A 19,637-nucleotide genomic window follows, 5' to 3' on the forward strand; every position below is an offset into this window, starting at 1 on the left:
AACACTGTGGGCATGGTAATGAGCATGGTGTTCTGTGCTTCCTGCTGTCATAATTATAGCAGACACACAGCCTACATCTCTTTCTCTACAGAATGGTTAGCCTTTCTTACTAGTTTGCTGAAGAGATCATACCATGCTTCTTAGTGCTGTATTCTGGCAGTTAAATAATGAAAAAAGAGCTGGATAAATAAGTCTAATAACTGTTTTCCTACCCTAGGCTCTGCAGTGAGCATTGGAGTTTAGGGCTGTCCAATAGTAATGTTGCTTGTATATGCACATCCTATTTCCTGGTCTTAAGCTTGCAAGGAGTGTAAGGCTACAGAACAAGGACTTTGCCTCAGAGCTGGGGCAGGATGGCAATTGGTGGTGATGTGGGGGTAAACTTGTACATAATAAGTAAGCCACCACCCAGGTTCCTGGCACTGACTTTCTGTGAAATTGAGTTGGACAGACCTCTTTCTCCTGTATTTCTCTACCCTTGCCACTGCACATTGTTGGTTATATTTGAATGTGAAGATATGAGAAAGTTCAGACAGAGCAGTCCCTGTTTTCTACATAGCTCATCACATGGATAAACTTCATCAGTGTAGGAGCAGTGACTCCATTTGACTATTACACCTTAGTAAGATTACCTTACTCTTCTCTACCAAATCTCACTTTGGTTTAGAACAGAGGGATCCTGCTGTTCAAGGAGAGCTGGGTATCAGAATCATCTGGTCAGATGTTTAAAAATATTCATGGCTGGAATAGAAGAAAAGGGTTTGCACTGGAGATTCCATGTGCCTTCATTGTGTGATGTAGAGTCACACATGGTGTAAGTTGCCAACCTCCCCAGCTGACTCATTCTTGCTGAGAGTTGCTGGCTTAGATTGGACAGTGAGCCAAGTTGAAACACACATGTCTCTCATTTATGTCAAGGTATGCAATGAACTATCATCATCCACAACTCTTAGAAACCTTGTAATGAGGCTCCCATCACACCCAGGAGCAGACTGGAAGGTTCCTAGCTACTTGATTGTATGTGTCTTTTATTTTTAATTTAATTTACTGGGATGACATTGGTTAACAAAATTATATGGGTTTCAGGGTGATTGCATGTATCTTTCTCTTTCTGCACATTTTTATTGTCCTCTCTGATCAGCTTCACCTGAAGCTGGGAACATGACTGCTGAAGAGTTTTAAGTGCTCCACTCTTCCAGATTAGGGTGAAAGGGTGTCCTAATCTGGAAGAGTGGGGGGGAGGTGTTTCTGGTTGTTGTTATTGTTTTCCAGTAATGGTCTGATGTAAGGTTTCCTTCACATCCTTTGCTTCCCTTAGGTCTCATGAGCCCCTACCATTTTGTCCAAGCAGAGAAACATGAGCTGGTATTGAAGTGCAATAGAGACTTAAGCTCTATGGCAGGTGCTGCAAACTATCTGTTCTGTATTCATTCCCCTTTCTTCCTTAGCAACAAAACCCCAGTTCTTGTTTGATAGGGCAGCTAGGCATGACCATTTAACAAATCTTTGGTTAATGGTATATGAGGTTAGGTTTTTTGCAAAAATTTTTGCTTTCCTAATGCCATTTCCTATTTTCCACTCTACTTTGTTTTGGCGTTGGAAGGTTAATTGATTGTCTGCTGGTACAGCAATGGTTTTTGCAACACTGAAGCAAAAAGCTAGTAGATAAAGACCTTTTGGTTAAGATGGCGATATGGAAGCAGAATGAAATTGAGTTTTGATGGCATTGTTATAGGGTCCTAACATTCTTAATGAAAAATTGCAATTGTGTACCATTTCTATTCTCTGTTTAAACTATTGTGGCCAGGGATTTTTCGATGTCACCTCATTCATCTATTCAAAAATAGATGATCATTTATAGAGTACCTACTTTGTGTTAGACAGTGTTTTGGGTTTCCTTGAGGTTAAAAAATATAACCTTTTTACCCTCAAGGAGTTTACATTCTAGTATAGAAGGGGAATAAAACATTAAGTCATGTGTGTAATATAGTAATCATAAAAGCTAATAGAAAAAACAAAAAAAAGATATACAAGATTATGGGGGGCTGGTGGAGAGACGTTACCATTTAGAAAGTGTTTCCAGGAAATATTTTACTGAGAAAGTGACATTTGAATACAGACCAAAAAGAGATGAGGGTGCCAGTCTTGCAGGTGTCCAGGGAAAGAGCACTCCAAGAAAGAGAACAGCAAGTGCAGGGGCCCTGACACAATAGAGTATTTTTAAAGGACAATTATCAGGCCAGAAAAGAGTAAAAGAAAAGTATTGAGATAACATAGAGAGAAAATGAGGAGCCATAACATGTAGGATCTTGCAGATCATCATACAGACTCTGGGTAAAGTGGGGAATCACTGAAGAATTTGAACAGAGGAGTGACATGATCTGACATACATTTTAAAAGGCATCCTGTGACTCCTATGTTGAGATGGAATCAGAAACAAGATTTCTCAAGTAATCTATGGAAAAAATATGACAGCTTGGATCAGAGTGGCAGCAGCAAAATCATGAAAAATAGTGGGATTCTTGGATAACAGGACAGCAAAGCCCATAGGATTTGTTGATGGAGTTAACGTGGAAGGTGTGAGAGAGGAGTCAAGAGAACTCCAGAAGCTTGGGACCTACCTGAGCAAATGGAAAAATGAGTTGATAACAACTGAATGTGAGAGGACTGCAAGAGGAGCTGCTTTAGAGGGTAGAAGATCAGTCCTCAGTATAGTCCTAGCCTGTGCAGGCTCCATTATAGACAGACTGGTTAACTGAGGGATGGGCCTCCCTGGGCCCTAGTTTCTTCTCCATTTTCTTCCTAGTAAAAACTTCTCTTCTATGTTTACCTCTGTAGTACTAGTTGGTGAGGCTGAGAGTTCTGAAAGTGCTACAACCAAGACTCTGTTCTTCCTTTGTGTGCTACTTAATAAGTCAAGAAAATGGGCCAAGCAAACATTTTAGCAGTTTTCAATTAAAAGAGTCGAAGAGCTTCTGTTTGTTCAAGATTTCACAAAGAGACAATAATCATAAAATTTTAAAAATCAATTCAAGGACTCCTTATTTTTTCCTGGGAGAGAACTGACCCCTGGAGAGTAGTCAGCAACTAGATGGACATTGATGATGACCCCTCTGATTTGCATCATCTTTTATATCCTTTATAGTTATTAGGCATTCTTACAGTGCTTTCATCTAACATTATTTTATTCTCAACTAAATCCTACAAGTTCTCTCTAATTTCTGATTGAGGAAATTGACACTAAGAGAGCTCAGGCCACCAAAGAAGGCCATATAATTAGAAATCAAACAAAGACAGAATTTTAATTCTATATTGATCTCCAGATTTGATTTCTAATTTTCTATTATAGACACTACTCTTTATCCCGATGTGTCCTACTTAGGTTGGAAATCCTAACCTAAGTGGGTGCACATGGGGATATTGCTGCTGGAGCAGCAATACAACTTTTAAGAAGGAACTCTATGCAGCTCCTTATGTGGGTATCGTAGAGGGGATGGATTGTAACTTTGCTTATGACAGCTTTACCCCAAAGTCTCCATTTCTCTTAATTCTGGTCAGCAATGATGGCTCCCTTGTTTCAAAGAAATGTGACTTTATTAAAATGAATAAAAAATAGATTTAAAATGTAACCTAAACAAACTCCCTTGTAATGGGGACCACTGTGTTTATTTAGATTCATAACCCTTGAAGCCCTCCTCCACATCTTCCACATCTCTCCCTCTATTTTCCACGTGACCAGAACAGAACAAATTCTCCTTTCTCTTCTTCTTCTGGCCTCCTTGCAACCTGTGGGAATGTGGGAAAATTTCTTTCAGATCATCTTAAAAGACTTTAGTTTTACTTTTTCTCATCTGCTCTACCACAACATATATCTTAATAGCCTTTCTCTTCTTACAGTCTCTTATGGAAAGAGAAAGAGAGAACAACAAACTTTTCCATGTCTGAAAAGAAAAGGGAAAAGACTTTCACCTTTCTCCACCAAATCCTGTAACAAATTGCCTGGGTGACTATTTGTTTTTTTCATCATTCCCAGAGTTCTTGAAATCCTACCTCTCTGGCAAACCACATATGTAGCTTCAAGAAGCATCCTACCCCTTAGGTACTTATAAACCTGTGGACATGTGAGTAACAAAGGAAAAGGGAGGGTGTGAGACTGCCAGGTAGTTGTTAAAAGGGCAGTTTTCCTCAAAAAGTGCTGTGAGTATTTAAAAAAGTGATAAGGGTTTGGCCCAGCTGGTGTGATTCAGTGGATTGAGCACTGGCCTGCAAAAGGAAGGATTACCAGTTTGACTCCCAGTTGGGGCACATGGGCACATGCCCGGGTTGTGGGCTGGGTCCCCAGTTAGGAGTGCATGGGAGGCAACCACACATTGATGTTTCTCTACCTCTCTCTCTCCCTCCATTCCTCTCTCTCTAAAAATAAATAAATAAAATATTTAAAAAACAGTAAGGGTTATTCAGGGGAGAATGGGAAGGATTTACAGGAACAAATTTAAAGGACACATGGACAAAAACTAGGGGGAGGGTGGTAATGAAAGGGAAGTGGGGAGGGTTGAGTGGGTGGGCTAGATTGGGAGTAAAAGGGAGAAAACTGTACTTGAACAATGATAAAATGAAATAAAATAAAATAAAATAAAATAAAAAGATTTAGTAAAAAAAAGGTGAGGGTTAGAAATAACAAAAGGCAGATGTTGGCTTGTGTTTTGAGAAATGGTATTAGAAAATAAGATGTTCATGGATTTTGCCAGTGTAATTTGAGACAAAATTACTAAATGTTGGCTTCCAGCCCTCTTGATGACCAAGACACTCTCTGGAATTGGGTGAGGGATGTACAATGCATATACTGCAGCATCCAGTCCACTTTTGGTCCCTGGAGAAGTCAAATTAATATTTCTCTAAAGTTATTCCAAATAGTTACAACTACAAGAACCCTAGGAAATAGGGATCAGTTTGAAGATGGTGTCAACTTAACAACTGTTTTTTAATGTTATCTTATGAATAGATTACTTTTGTGAGGAAAGTTCTAGGCTTCCCTTTTACCCTCTTGAGCAATTCTGTCTCTGGGCAGGGTATTGTAATATAACAAACTTTGGATGTGGGGTCAGAACCCTTCTCTGCATCTGAACCCTGCCAGCTGTTGATTATGAAGAGTCATCTGAAGCAACCTCTCTGGGCCTCTTGTGTCTTTATTTGTAGAATGAGGATACTGTGGTAATGATCACTAAAAACTCATTTCCACAAGCTCCATGGTTCTCATTTCTTCACAGGCCACTTTATCTGCTTTAATTTATTTTGCTAAGATTACTTATTTTCTATATGAGAATAGAAAAAATAAAATGGAAGTAAAACCTTGTTACTGTTCAGTTTTGAATTGTGTCTCATATCAAACACTTGGATTTTTCAAGACATTTTTGTGAAAAACAGCTAGAAACTTTCCTGCAGAATTTATTATTGTGTTTTCTACTCAGTAATAATCTGAAAAAATATTTTATTAATTTGTCAAGTGTACAATTATAGATACATTTAGTTTATCTAGCACTAAAATTGGAAAATTATAGGAATTGGTAGAAAAAAATTATTTTCTCAACTTATCTGGAATTTGGAGTTAATCTCAGCAAATGAACACCCTGATTGCCCTCAATATTCTGGAATCTGCTACATCATATTTAGTGCCTCTAGCAACTGAAATGTTCAAGCTTGCCTTCCTTTGTCATGGACTGAATCGTCACAGGAAAGGGCTACTTCTCTCCATTACAATTGGAAACAAACTGCAACTGGCAAAAACACTGGGGAAAGTGGGCACTGATTCCCTTTACTTCATCTTTATCCCAAGGAGAAATTCATGAAATAAGTTGTTATTTATTTGCTTAAGAACTTCTCTTCTGCCATTCTCTCCATATGGTTTATGTTTCCCTTCTGAATTGGTGCTTTCACACTACAAACCTGCCTTTGTCAGAGGCAGTGTAACAGGTGTGATGTGAGAGAGTGAGCACATGGGAAAGAATGAGAGAAAGTGTGCATCTGTGTGTGAGAATGCGAAGGGCAGAGTGTGAGTTCTGTGTGTGCAAATGGCCACATAGTCTAGGGCATAAAGGCCCATGCTCAGTGAATTACTCGGGAAAACATATTCACCTGGCTCTTGACTGAGAAATCTCTACACCATATACGAACACATCCCTTCCAGAGAGATGCTGCAAAAGGCCCTTTGATTCTTAAGATGGGTAAAGTGAATGCATTTTAGCAAATGAGTATGACTAGATCTTTGAATGAAATTAGCTTTGTAATTTTCACTTTGTCTTGTTAATAGTGTGGTAAACAAAGTGGGGGCTCCTGGCCAGACAGACTAGATTAGAATTTTAGCCTGGTATTCCTCAGTGCTGGGATGTTGGATGATTTACTAAATTTCCCTAAGTCCCAATGTCCTTGTGCATAAATGTTGGATAGTAATGACCAACTTCGAGCATGACTGAGGGAATTGTTTACAAAATTGCTTTGCTCGGTGCCTGGTGCACAGTAGGTATGCAGCAAAAACTTGTTCCTGTCCCCAAAATGCAATTCTCAGACCAGATTAAGCACAGATGAAAAAAATTGTTTCTGCCCTGGCTGGCATAGCTCAGTGGATTGAGCGCAGGCTGTGAACCAAAGTGTTGCAGGTTCAATTCCCAGTCAGGGTACATGCCTGGGTTGCAGGCCATGGCCCCCAGCAACCACACATTGATGTTTCTCTCTCTCTCTGTCTTTCTCCCTCCCTTCCCTCTCTAAAAATAAATAAATAAAATCTTTAAAAAATTCTTTCCATATGTTAAGGTAAGTAATTGAGATGGTTAAAATTGCCTTCTAATTTGACAACAAAGTTTGGAACTCTTGTCCTTTGTCATGATGAAGTTGCTAAGATGTTGCAGTTATGCATGTTTGCTTCAAGCTCATCTTCATTATGGAACACTGGAATGACTGTACACTGCTTTTAAGACATAAAAGCACTACTCTGTCCTGTTTCCAGCAGGGCTTGACCTCCAAGCTGGCTTCATGAGGATAGTCATGAAGCTGTGTCTAGCCTCCAAATGTATCTGAACTAAACTAGACTCCAAATTTCATCAGCCCCACAGAGTAAGCAGCTCAACCTGACTTTGGCTGAAAAGGAAGCTTTGCTCTCTGCTCTTCACAGACATCACAGTATTGTGAAAAGAGAATGGGCTTAGGAGTCAGAGGAAACTTCAAATCCCACAACTGCCACTATGATACAAAAACAAACAAAAAACAACAATGATTTAACTCTTGAGTCTCTGTTTCCAGTTTTCTAGGTAGTAATACCAAAACATGGAGCTGCTATGAGAATATGTTAGGAAATCACCCCATGCCATGCTTGGCATAAAGTAAGTCATCAATGAGTATTGATGTCCTTCACAAAGCCCTCAAGTACATATAATAAACAATCTTCCAGTCACACATTTAAACAGTTTGCTACTTGGCTGTAGGCAGTGATTAGCCAACTCCAAAGGAGAAACCACTCTGTGATAACAATTAGGGCAATGAAGACATTAAGGGAGAAGCAGGTAATGTCCCCATTCCAATAATTGGAGTAATAATTATCAGCCACCATTTCCTAATTTAGAAGACAGATCAGCATATCAGACTGTTTTTTGTTTTCTTTTGCACTCATCTATATGGGTTGGTATGGTAGATACTGTTTATTGACTTTCCTTGCACACAGTCTAGTCCCATTCAGGCATGCTTTACAGTAATTCAATTTGTAAGGCTACCTAGTATATTTCCAGATCTCTTACAATTAGAATTTCATGTATGATGTAGATTGAAGTAATCAGATGCATTGTTTGAGACTTGGGTCTGAAATTAAGTTACATCGTATCCTAATTGGATTCCCTGGAAACAGATTCTGAGGCAAAGCTTGGCACACAAAAGATTTATTAGTGATAACACTTGGAAGGAATAGAGAGAAGAAGGACTGTACAAAGTTTGGAAAAATGGAAGTGTAATTAGTTGCAAGTGAGACCTCAATCAATCCCCACAGTGTACTGGCAATGGTAAGGCCATTTTGAAGTATATCTAATTAAGACAGAAGGAACCAGTACAATGTACCTGCATCTATTAGTCATTGGGTACAGGCTGCCCCCAGAACAGGGCTTACCTTGGGCAAAGCTAATTTGTGCAGTTAATCTGTGCCAACCCCTGATGCACTACTTTCATCATGTAATCAATTGCTGCTGGGCCACCAACCACATGACTTGGTGGATCTTTATAACCGGCTCCTCTAGATGACATATTAGAACCTACTTTTCATATAGAATATGCTTTGCTGTTGGTATCAGTTGCCTGGCTAGGTGTCTTAGTGATGATTCCCCCATTGAGATAAACTTGCTATAAACTGCACAAGTAATCTGTTTTATAGATATAGATAACACCACGGATATCTCTATCCTAGTACCCCTATATTGCTTAAGTGACAAGGCTGCTTATGCAGAAGCTGGGTCATGCTGCTCTCCACTCTGCATTTTAAGTCTACCCAAATTTACTTGCTTGTCTCATAATAAATGGATTGGAGAAATATTTCCAAGTATGATATTTGTTGATTCCAAACCAAAGAGATCTACCAGACATTGTGTTTCCTTCTTAGTGATGGAATCATGAGATGTAATACTTGTACTTTACTTTGGAATAGATGCCCTGGAATGCCCCACACCCTAAGCACTGCAATGATGCAAGGGCCTCTGAACTTCATAAAGTGTTCCCTATCCTCTAGAGGTCACAAAATTACCAAAGCCTGCAATGTATTTGTTTTGGCATTTATCTCTGTCACTATCCCTGGGATGTAATTTAGACAATTTATTATTTATATAACCTTGGAAAAAAGACAGAGGTAGTATCAGATGCTTACATTTGTGATGTCCTGCTATGATAGCTGTAACCTCACAGGTCAAGAAACTAGTGATTTGCCAACTACTAAGTAACTTCATTTGAAATATTCATGCAAGAACTATTCAAAAGACCAGTAGGTAGGTTTGTGGACCCAGTTATCCACTGTGAGCCAGACCTGGGCCAGAGTTGTGTTTATTAACTCTTACATCTAACAGAGGGGCCATATTACTTCAGGTCGCAATCTATCAAAGTCAACTTGGTGTATGTCCACTAGTCCTCAAAAATATCCAGTTTTTCCTTTTTCCAGCTTATAGTTACCCAAGTAAGTAACTATAGATCCCTTTTAGGAGGGTAAAGAGAATCATATACTTTTTGTGGTTCTGTGAGATACTTCTTCCTATTGACTTTGCTTCTTCAGGCTATGGATTCCAGATCTAAGAAGAGGTCAAGTCTAGGAACAGAACAAGGGGTCATGTCTTCCTCTTGTGGTTGCTGCCCTTGGTCTCTTAATCATCCATTTTTTAAATTTTTAATTTAAATTTTATTTTATCATCCATTTTTTATTTCTTTTGATTATATAGATTGAGCAATACCATTATTGGCTGCCCACCTTGCATGCCCCAGGAACACTGCACTCCATTAATCATCTCCATAGCTCTCTGAGAGTCAAGGCCCAGGTTACCACTCTGACCTTGTTGCTCATTAAAATAATTGCACCCACTTGCTTATGATGGGAAGAAGAAGCTGAACTAGGGTACAAAAGCAGCAAAGGCCTCAGTTGCTTCTGTGCGATGCTCTGTAGCTAGGGTAGGTCTTCAGAATTGTCTCTAGTTGGAACAAGAAGGCTGGGTCTTTGGTGTGTAATGCATGTTTTAGGCTAGGCATATTCCTATAACCAAGGGAAGTTCCTAGTGGTGATCTGAAACCGACACTCCTGGTATCTGATGGACCAAGCTTCAGGACCATGCCTCATACCTAAAAGGAGTTTCTGAGTGGCACTACAGTATTCACTACATGTGGGGAGAGGAGTAGAAGACAAAGTATCTATTTGCCTATGTGGATCATGGTGAAGGCAGTATAGTTCTGGAGTACCTATTTCCTGACTCTTCAGCTTTTGATTATGTTAGAGGTGGCAGCTCCTTTGACTTTCTAGTTGTGAAGTGTTGCTTTGAGGTATATTCTAAGACCACATCTCATAACTTCTCCAGTCTTTATAATGATTATGTGAACATTTAGCTACTCCAAATAAACTTTTTCTTGCTTAAAATAGAGTAGATTCTGTTGTCTCAACTAAGAACCTTGACAAAGTTGGTGTTTGATAGTGGCATTCATTCTAGTTAATGGTGTTGTGTTGTTATTGGTCATTATATAAACTGAATATTACATAAACCTTCATTAATACAGTCAGGTTTCTGAACTAAAGTCTAAGTAGGTAATTTATGGTATATGTCAATCTTCCTGGACCCACAGCTCTCTCTCTGTTTATTGATTGAAATAGAGTCAGTGCCCAGTTTGGGAGAGTATGTGCTCATATTACTTGGTTATTTAGACTTGCAAGAAAGATTTCATATAGTTGTAGTATAACATATGACTCATCTCAGTAGCTACAGTCATTCATTATTTCAGTGCTTTAAGAAATAAAGGGCAATTGGCCAGTCATTTGATATGCAGTCTAAACCTGACAAGCATCCATTCTCTTTGTATTTTAACATTTTTTTCTTTTTGAAAAGGGAGTTTCATTGGATTAGTATACCTTCATATAATATAGTTATTGAAAATATTATCCTTGGGCAAAATTTCTTGCCAAGCCTTTGCAAATCCAGCTGACTTCTTGAATGTCTAGCACACATATGGTTGCTCCTGATTTTCCCACAGACACCTGGTTTAGCCAGTTGGAGCCAGGGTAGCAAGAGTCATCACAAAACTCATCAAGACAACAGAATTCTACTTTACTTTAAAAGTATAGACTATATTGAGGCCAGTAAGTGTGTTTTTGTACAGACTTTATGTGTGAAATTATTTCCTTCACATTTATTTATTGTTGTTAAATTACACTGTTCTAATTTTTCCCCCATTACTCTCCCTTGCCCTACCTAACCTTCACCTCCCACATTCAATCCTTCTCTTCCTCCTTGTCTTTGGCCATGGGTCATTTATGAATGTTCCTTGACTTGACCTTTCAGCTTCCTTCCCCAGTTTCCCCTGCCCACTCCACTGTGGTCACTGTCAGTTTGTTCTTTATTTCCATGTCTTTGGTTCTGTTTTGCTCACTTGGTTGTTTTGTTGATTAGGTCCCACTTACAGGTGAGATCATATGGTATTTGTCTTTCACCATCTCGCTTATTTCACTTAGCATAATACTCTCCAGTTCTATCCATGCTGTCCCAAAGTGTAGGGGTTCCTTCTTTCATTCTGCTGCATAGTATTCCATTGTGTAAATGTTCTACAGTTTTTTTGATGCATTCATTTACTGTTGGGAACTTAGGCTGTTTCCAGCATTTGGCTATAAATAACACTGCAATGAACGAACATTCCAGTATTTGGCTATGGCATTTGGTTATAAACAACACTGCCATGAACATTGAGGTGCATGGGTTCTTTTGAACTGGTGTTTCAGGATTCTTAGTGTATAATCCCAGCAGTGGAACTGTCAGGTGAAAAGGCAGTTCCATTTTTAGTTTTCTGAAGAAATCTTGTACTGTTTTCCACAGTGGCTGCACTAGTCTGCTTTCCTCAACAGTGTACTAGGGTTCCATTTTCTTCACAACTTTGTCAGCACTTGTTGTTTGTTGATTTGTTCATCATGGGAATTCTGACTGGTGTGAAGTATGTCAGTGTGGTTTTAATTTGCATCTATCTAATGGCTGGTGATGCTGAGCGTCCTTTCATATGGTTCTGGGTCTTTTCCAAGTCCTTCTTGGAGATATTTCTGTTTAGGTCCTTTGCTCATTTTTAAACTGCATTGTTAGTCTGCCTAGAGTTATGTGAGTTTTTTTATATATATTTTAGGGATAAAACCCTTGTCCACAAGGTATCAATGGCAAATGTTTTCCTATATTGTTGGATTCCTTTTCATTTTGTGGATTTTTTCATTGGCCTTGCAGAAGCTTGTAATTTGATGTAGTCCCATTTGTTTATTATTTCCTTTATATCCGTTGCTCTAAGGGACATATCCATGAAAATATTGCTGCATAAGATATTTGAAATATTCCTATGTTCTCCTCTAGGACTTCTATGATGTCAAGATTTTACATCTTTTATCCATTTGAGTTTTTATTTGTGTATGGTATAAGTTGGTAGTTGACTTTCATTTTTTTTGCATGTAACTGTCCACATTTCCCAACACTATTTATTGAAGAGGAGCACCATTTTATGCTCCTGCCCCTTTGTCAAATATTAATTGACCATAGAGACTTGGGTTTATTTCTGGGCTCTCTATTCTGTTCCATTGATCTATGTGTCTGTTCTTATGCCAGTACCATACTGTTTTTATTACAGTGGATTTGTAATATAGTTTGATATTAAGTATTGTGATCTCTCCTACTTTATTCTCCTTTCTCAAAATTGCTGAAGATATTTGGGGTCATTTATAGTTCTGCATAAATTTTTAGAATGTTTGCTCTAAACATTCCTTGATATTTTAATAGGGATTACGCTGAGAGTATAAATTGCCTTGGGTAGTATGGACATTTTGATAATGTTAATTTTTCCAATCCATAAACATAGTACATGTTTCCATTTATTTGTGTTTCCCTTATTTCCCTACTTCAGTGTTTTGTAGTTTTCTGAGTTCAGGTCTTTTGCCACCTTGGTTAGTTTCTTCCTAGGTACTTTATTTTTCTTTTTGCTGTAGCAAATGGGATTTTTTTCTAATTTCTGTTTCTGATATTTTGTTGTTGATGTACAAAAATGCCTTTGATTTCTGAATATTGAGTTTGTATTTTGCTGCTTTGCCAAACTTACTTATTAGATTGAGTAGTTTGTGTGTGTGTGTGTGTGTGTGTGTGTGTAGTCTTTTGGGTTTTCTATGTACACTATCATATCATCTGCAAATAATGACAGTTTTGCTTCCTTCTTTCCAATTTGAATGCCTTTTATTTCTTTTTTTTTTTTTTTGTCTGACTGTTCTGGTTAGGACTTCCAATACTATGTTGAGTAGGAGTGGTGAAAGCAGACATCCTTGTCTTGTTTCTGATCTTAGTGGGCAAGATTTTAGTTCTTGTCCATTGAGTTGGATGTTGGCTGTAGGTCTCTCATATACGGCCTTCATTATGTTGTGGAATGCTCCCTCCATTCCCACTTTGCTGAGTGTTTTTATCATAAATGAGTGTTATAGCTTATCAAATGCTTTTTCTGCATCTATTGATAATCATGTGATTTTTGTCTCCTTCTGTTTATGTGATGTACTATGTTTATGTACTATCCTTGCATCTCTGGGATGAGTCCCAATTCATCATGTCTGACCTTTTTAATGTATTGCTGGATGCAGTTTGCCAATATTTTGTTGAGGATCTAGCATCTATATTCATCAGTGATATTGGCCTGTAATTTTCTTTGTTTGTTGTTCCTTTATCTGATTTTGGGATTAGGATGATGCTGACCTCATAAAAAGAGTTTGGTAGTCATCCATCTTCTTGTATATTTGAAATAGTCTGAGAAGAATAATGGCTAATTCATCATTAAATGTTTTGTAAAATTTTCCTGTGAAACTGTCAAGTCCAGGGCTTTTGTGTGCTAGGAGTTTTTTGATTACTGCTTCAATTTCACTATCAGTTATTGGTCAATCTTGTTGATTGAGTTTTGGAAGACTATATGTTTCTAGAAATGTATGTATTTCACCTAGGTTTTCAAATTTCTTGACATATAGTTATTCATAGTAATTTCTTACAATCCTTTGTTTTCTGTGTGTGGTATAAGTTGTAATTTCTGCTCTCTGATTTATTTATATGGGTCCTATTTCTTGTTTCTTGATGAGTCTGCTTAAAAGTCTTGCTGATTTTATTTATATTTTCAAGGAACTCCTTCTGGATTTATTGAACCTTTGAATTTTTCTTTTAGTCTCTATGTAATTTAATTCTGCTCTGATCTTGATTAATTCCTTCTTTCTACTCACTTGGGGTTTCATTTGTTATTGTTCTTTCAGTTCTTGTATGTGTAGGGTTAGATTGTTTATTGGAAATATTTCTATCTTTTTTCAGGTAGGGCTATATTGCTATAAACTTCCCTCCTAGGACTGTCTTCGCTGTGACCCATAGGTTTGGGACTGTTGTGTGCTAATTTTCTATTGCTTCCAGAAACTTTAATTTCTTCTTTGATCTTATTATTAACTCATTCATTGTTTAATAGCATGCTATTCAGTCTCCATGATTTTGAATATTTTTGGTTTTTTCCTTGAGGTTGGTTTCTAGTATCAAGTCCTTGTCCTAGAAAATGCTTGGTATGACTTCAATTTTCTTCAGTTTCTTGAGGATTGTTTGTGTCTTGTCTTGTGACCTATCTTTGAAAATGTTCCATATGCATTATGAAAAGAATGCATATTTAGCTTCTTTGGGATGAAAGATTCTATATATATATCAGTTAAGTCTATTTGCTTTCATGCATCATTCAATGCCACAATGTCCTTGTGGATATTTTGTTTGGAAGATCTATCCATTGTTAACAGTGAGGTGACAGTGAAATGCCTTACTGTCTATATTTTTCTTAAAGTCCTTCAAGATTTTCCTTATATATTTGGGTGCTCCTATTTTGGGTGCATATATGTTTACAATATTTATGTCTTCTTGATGGATTCTTCCCTTATGAAAGTATTATGAAATGTTCTTCTGTGTCTCTTTTTATGGCTTTAGTTTTGAAGTATATTTTGTCTGATGTAAGTATTGTAACCTGGCTTTTATTTCCTGTCCTTTTGCTTGGAATATTTTTTTTTTCCAACCCTTCACTTTTAGTCTCTGTATGTTTTTGTTCTGATTTGGGTTTTTTGTAGGCAGCCTATGTGCAGGTCATGTTTTCTTATCCATTCAGCTACCCTATGTCTTTTGATTGGATTTAATTCATTTAATCCATTTACAGTTAAGGTTGTTATTGATAGGTACTTACTCATCGCTAATTTCTCCCTTTGTACCTGTGTTCCTCTCTCTCTTACTCCTTCTTCTTCTGTTCTTAAAGCAGTCCCTTTAGCATATTTTGGAATTGTAGTTTGGTTGAAGTATATTCTTTTAGCCTTTTTTTGTGTGTGTATGGGAACTTCTTATTTTGTCTTCCATTTTAAATGTTATCCATGCTAAGTCTTGGTTGCAAGACTTTCCTTTTTCACTACATGGGATATTTCTTGATTTCCTTTCAGGCTTATATTGTTTCTGTTGAGAAGTCAGCTGCTAGCCTTGTCAGACCTTCCTTGTGTGTTATTTCCTCTTTATCCCATGCTGCTTTTATGATTCTCTCTTTGTCTTTGAATTTTGCAATTTTAAGTATGATGTGTCTTGTAGTGGGCTTACTTAGGTTCAATTCATTGCGACACTCTGTGCTTCCTAGACTTGTGTGACTTTTTCTCTCAATTAGGTAAATGTTCCATCATTAATTTTTCAAACAAGTTTTCTATCCCTTGTTCCTTTTCTTGTCCTTCTGGTATCTGTAATACACAAATAATATTACATTTCATTTGTCCTTCAGTTCCCTTAATTCCTTTTCATTTTTTGCTCTGTTTTCCTTCTCTCACTCTTTCTGGGAGTTTTTTTTTTCCCTTGGGCTCCAGCTCACCGATTTGATCATCTGCTTCATCTAGCCTGCCTTTGATTCTTTCTCTTGTTTTCTTCAATTCAGATATTATATTCTTCATTTCCCCATGGCTCTTGTTTATAGTTTTCATGTTTTTTAAAGATTTTATTTATTCATTTTTATAAAGAGAGGAAGAGAAAGAGAAAGAGAGAATTAGAAATATTAATGTGTGGTTGCCTCTCCCCAACCCTATAATGAGGACCTGGCTTGCAACTCAGGCATGTGTCCTAACTGTGAATCAAAATGAAAACATTTTGGTCCACAGTCCATGCTCAATCCGCTGAGCTACACCAGCCAAGGCCATAGTTTCCATGTTCTTTTTTATGCTGATTTCATTCACAGTAAGTTCCTTTTAGCTTCCCTGTAGTGTGTGTGTGTGTGTGTGTGTGTGTGTGTGTGTGTTTGTGTGTGTGTGTGTATGATTTTCATTGAGATTAGTGAGCTCCCTTATATCCATTGTTTTGAACTCAATATATAATAGTTTACTTGCCTCTATTTCTCTTAGCACTGTTTCTGGGGATTCTTCCTTTCCTTTAAATTGGGAGTAGTTTCTTTGTCTTCTCATTTGGGGGAAACTGTTTTTGTTTGCTTCTGCTTCGTACATTGATCTTTTTTGATTCTTTCTATTTGTGGTTTAAACTTATATGGTTGGAGACCTGTGAGATTCAGTGGTTCAGTCTCTCAGAGGTGCAAACTCCTGAACTTGATGCTCCTGGGATGGATACCCTGTAGGCTGTTTATGTTGGCTCTCTGGATGTAATTGGGTTTGGTTGTTGTTGGGCCATTCTTTGGTGGGTCCTTCCCTCCAGCTGTTTGAGTGAGGGTCACTCCACCCACCACACATTGTATACTGTGGTGCAGATGCTGCCAGAACAAAACCACAAAGCCCAGGAAACAAACACACACGTGAAAAAAATAACTCCTGACTGCAATCCTAGTATCAACAGAAGATGAAGCAGCATTAATAAGGGTTTAAAGTAATCAGGACTATTATAATGTAGGAGAGTAAATATAAGATGAACTACTGAAAGAAAAATTATTTTGAGAATGAAGAGGGAGGAACACTAATAAGAGTAGGAAATTGGAATCATGCAAAGAGAGAAAATAAAATTTTCATCATAAATAAAAAGAGAATGGACAAGGTAGAATGGAGTAAGAGAAGGGAAGTTTATAGTAGTAGGTTTAAAGAGAAATTTTAAAAAATAAAACACTGAAATACAGGACAGGCTGGCAGTGACCAGAGGAGAGAGGGGAGAGAATTTCAGGGGGGAATGTGAAGGGTTTACAGGAACAAATATAAAGGACACATGGACAAAAACTAGGGAGTGTGGAAATGGGAGGGAGGTAGGGAGGGCTGGGTGGGTGGGCTGGAATGAGAGTAAAGGACCGAAAAATGTACTTGAACAATGATTAAAATAAAATTAAAAAATAAAGTGAGAGAGAAGAAAAGGAAAAAAAATAATACAAAAATATGAACCAAATTGGAGAGGAAGATTCACTACAGCACCATCAACAGCAAATGATCTAAAGTTAATATAAGTGGGATAGGAATAGGAGAAAAGAAAGAAAAGCTTAAGAGATATCTATACAAAAAAAGTGATTTTGAGATGATAGAAACAGAGGGAATACTAAGAGTGAGGAGTAAAAACCAGACTAAAAGGGGAAAATTAAAATTTGAGATTAAAGGAAAAAGAAAAAAAAGGACATGATGGGAGAAAAAATAAAAATATAGTCTAAGAGTGGGAAAAATTAAACTTTGAGACAAAAAAGAGTAGAAGGGAATGGTAAAACTTGAGATGTGAAATAAAAAATTAGTTAAGATTTAGAGATTAAATTGAAAAAATGCAACAATAACTACCCTATCCACAACCATAGAATGAAGATTGCTAAAGGAGGAGAGAGAACATGGGTATTTTAAGAGTGGAAAAAAGAATATGAGATGACCATTGACGAGAAAATTGTTTTTGAAAGGCAGGAAAGGGAAGAAATAGTGAGAATACAGAATGGAAACAAGATGTAGGAAGAAAGAAAACAGAATTTAAAGCAAAAATAATAAGAGGAAAGAAGACTGTAAAATATGGTAAGAGAAAGGAGAAACAAAATAGTCGAATTGAAATAATATAATAATATAATATAATATAATATAAATCATATAAATAATATAATTTATACAATATAATAAAATATAATAACATATAGTGACTTAATATGCACAACATTGAAGGACAAAAAAATGAATGTTAAAAAGCTATGCAGGAAAGAAAATATTAAAATCATGGAGACTATCACAGTGGATTACATCTCAGTAGCATCTAGTATTTACCACCATTTTTTCTTTCTGGATCCACCCCTGGTGATGTCAGATGATGACTCCATCTGGCTTAGGCAGCCTGTTTGAGACTACTGGGGATCTACTGTGGCTGACTCCTTCAGTTGTTAATCTAGTCACTCTGTACTCAGCAGTCAGGCCTAAGCATGACAGGGTGAGGTAGAATTGTGCTGGGATTGGGATTGGGGTTATTTCTTCCCCTCAGGCTGCTGCCACTCAGTGGGGACTGGTCTGCCTGAGCAAGATGGCTGCTGCAGTATGGAGGATGACTCAGCACCAGGATCTTTGTGGCTACTTTCTCAGTTCTCTCCCCAAAGCCTCAATCCTCAGTCTCTCCTCAAGTGTCTCTAGTCTACTCTTCCCCCTTCTCTTGCAGGAGCCTAGAGCAGGTGGCTGAGAAGGAAAATTTATGTGTTGGCCCTTTAAATGGCTCTTTTCATCCACAGCTGTCCATCCCTGTCAGAGAGCAACCCTGTTGCTTTTCACAGCTAGGTGTTATCGATGTAATTTTAGTGCTCTGGTGCTTTAGACTGGGTATCCAAGCTTAGTGTTTAGACCCCACACTTCTCGGGGGGATCCAACCAGTCATTTAAATATCCCTTTAGCACTTCAGGTGCTGCTCATGTGTCCACTGCTCTCCCTACTACTCAAGTTGTGCTGAAGCTGATTCTTCTGTCTCTCCATGATTATAAGGCTTCTCTCTTATTATCATTCACTTGTTTGTTCTAGATGATTTCTCCACAATTTTGTTGTAATTCCAGATTGGTCCTAGGAAGGGGTTAGTGTAAATTTCTCTTATTCATCCACCATTTTGGATTGCTTGGTTTTTGTACAGACTTAATGCAGCCATTCCAATGTTGAATCCTCTCAGACAGTGGCTTGTCAGAATTTTGACCCCAAGCTTGACCCCAGAATTTTGTCAGAATTTTGAAAGGCTTGTCAGAATTTTGACCCCAAAGTGGATTTCATGTAGATGAAGAAACTGAAAGACTGAAAGTTTAAGCACTTTTTCCATACCAATTTATATACCATACCATTTATATACCATAAATTATTGATGAAACCAAAGTCTAAGGTAGGTTTAGCTGACCCTAGATCCATACTTCTCCTATCAGTGTTTAGAATAGTGTTACCAAGCATGGTTTTAAGGTCAGATATACTTTGGCTCAGCAACTAACCAGATATATGATCTCAGTAAAATTGCAATACTTAACATTTCTTATCCTCAGTAATAACCCCATCTAGTACCTAAGATTATTTTCACAATTAAATGAAATAAAAAAGCGATCTAAGATGGCGTCGGAGTAGGAAGGAGCAGATTTGGCGTTCCTCTGCTCAGGGGAGAAAATCCTGACCAATCTATGGAGTAGAAAGGCAAAAACCAACATATTTCAGCATTTTTGAAAACAGATGACCAAGGATTGTGGCAGAACCAAAAGAAGCAAGAACAGATCCTAAGGGGAGTGCTGCAACAAGAAGAACCAGCTTCAACACAACCTGCCCTCACCAGCACAGCAAAATACAGAAGGTGGTGGACAGAATGACCCACATTTAACCAGCTGGCGGGAAGGAACCACCAAAGAAAGACTCAAAAACAATCAAAACCCAAAGGCAAACACAAAGCCAACTTAAACGACAGCCCAAGACCAGTGAGCTTGGG

The sequence above is a fragment of the Phyllostomus discolor genome, chromosome 11 (assembly GCF_004126475.2).
Source record: "Phyllostomus discolor isolate MPI-MPIP mPhyDis1 chromosome 11, mPhyDis1.pri.v3, whole genome shotgun sequence".
Lineage (NCBI taxonomy): Eukaryota > Metazoa > Chordata > Mammalia > Chiroptera > Phyllostomidae > Phyllostomus > Phyllostomus discolor.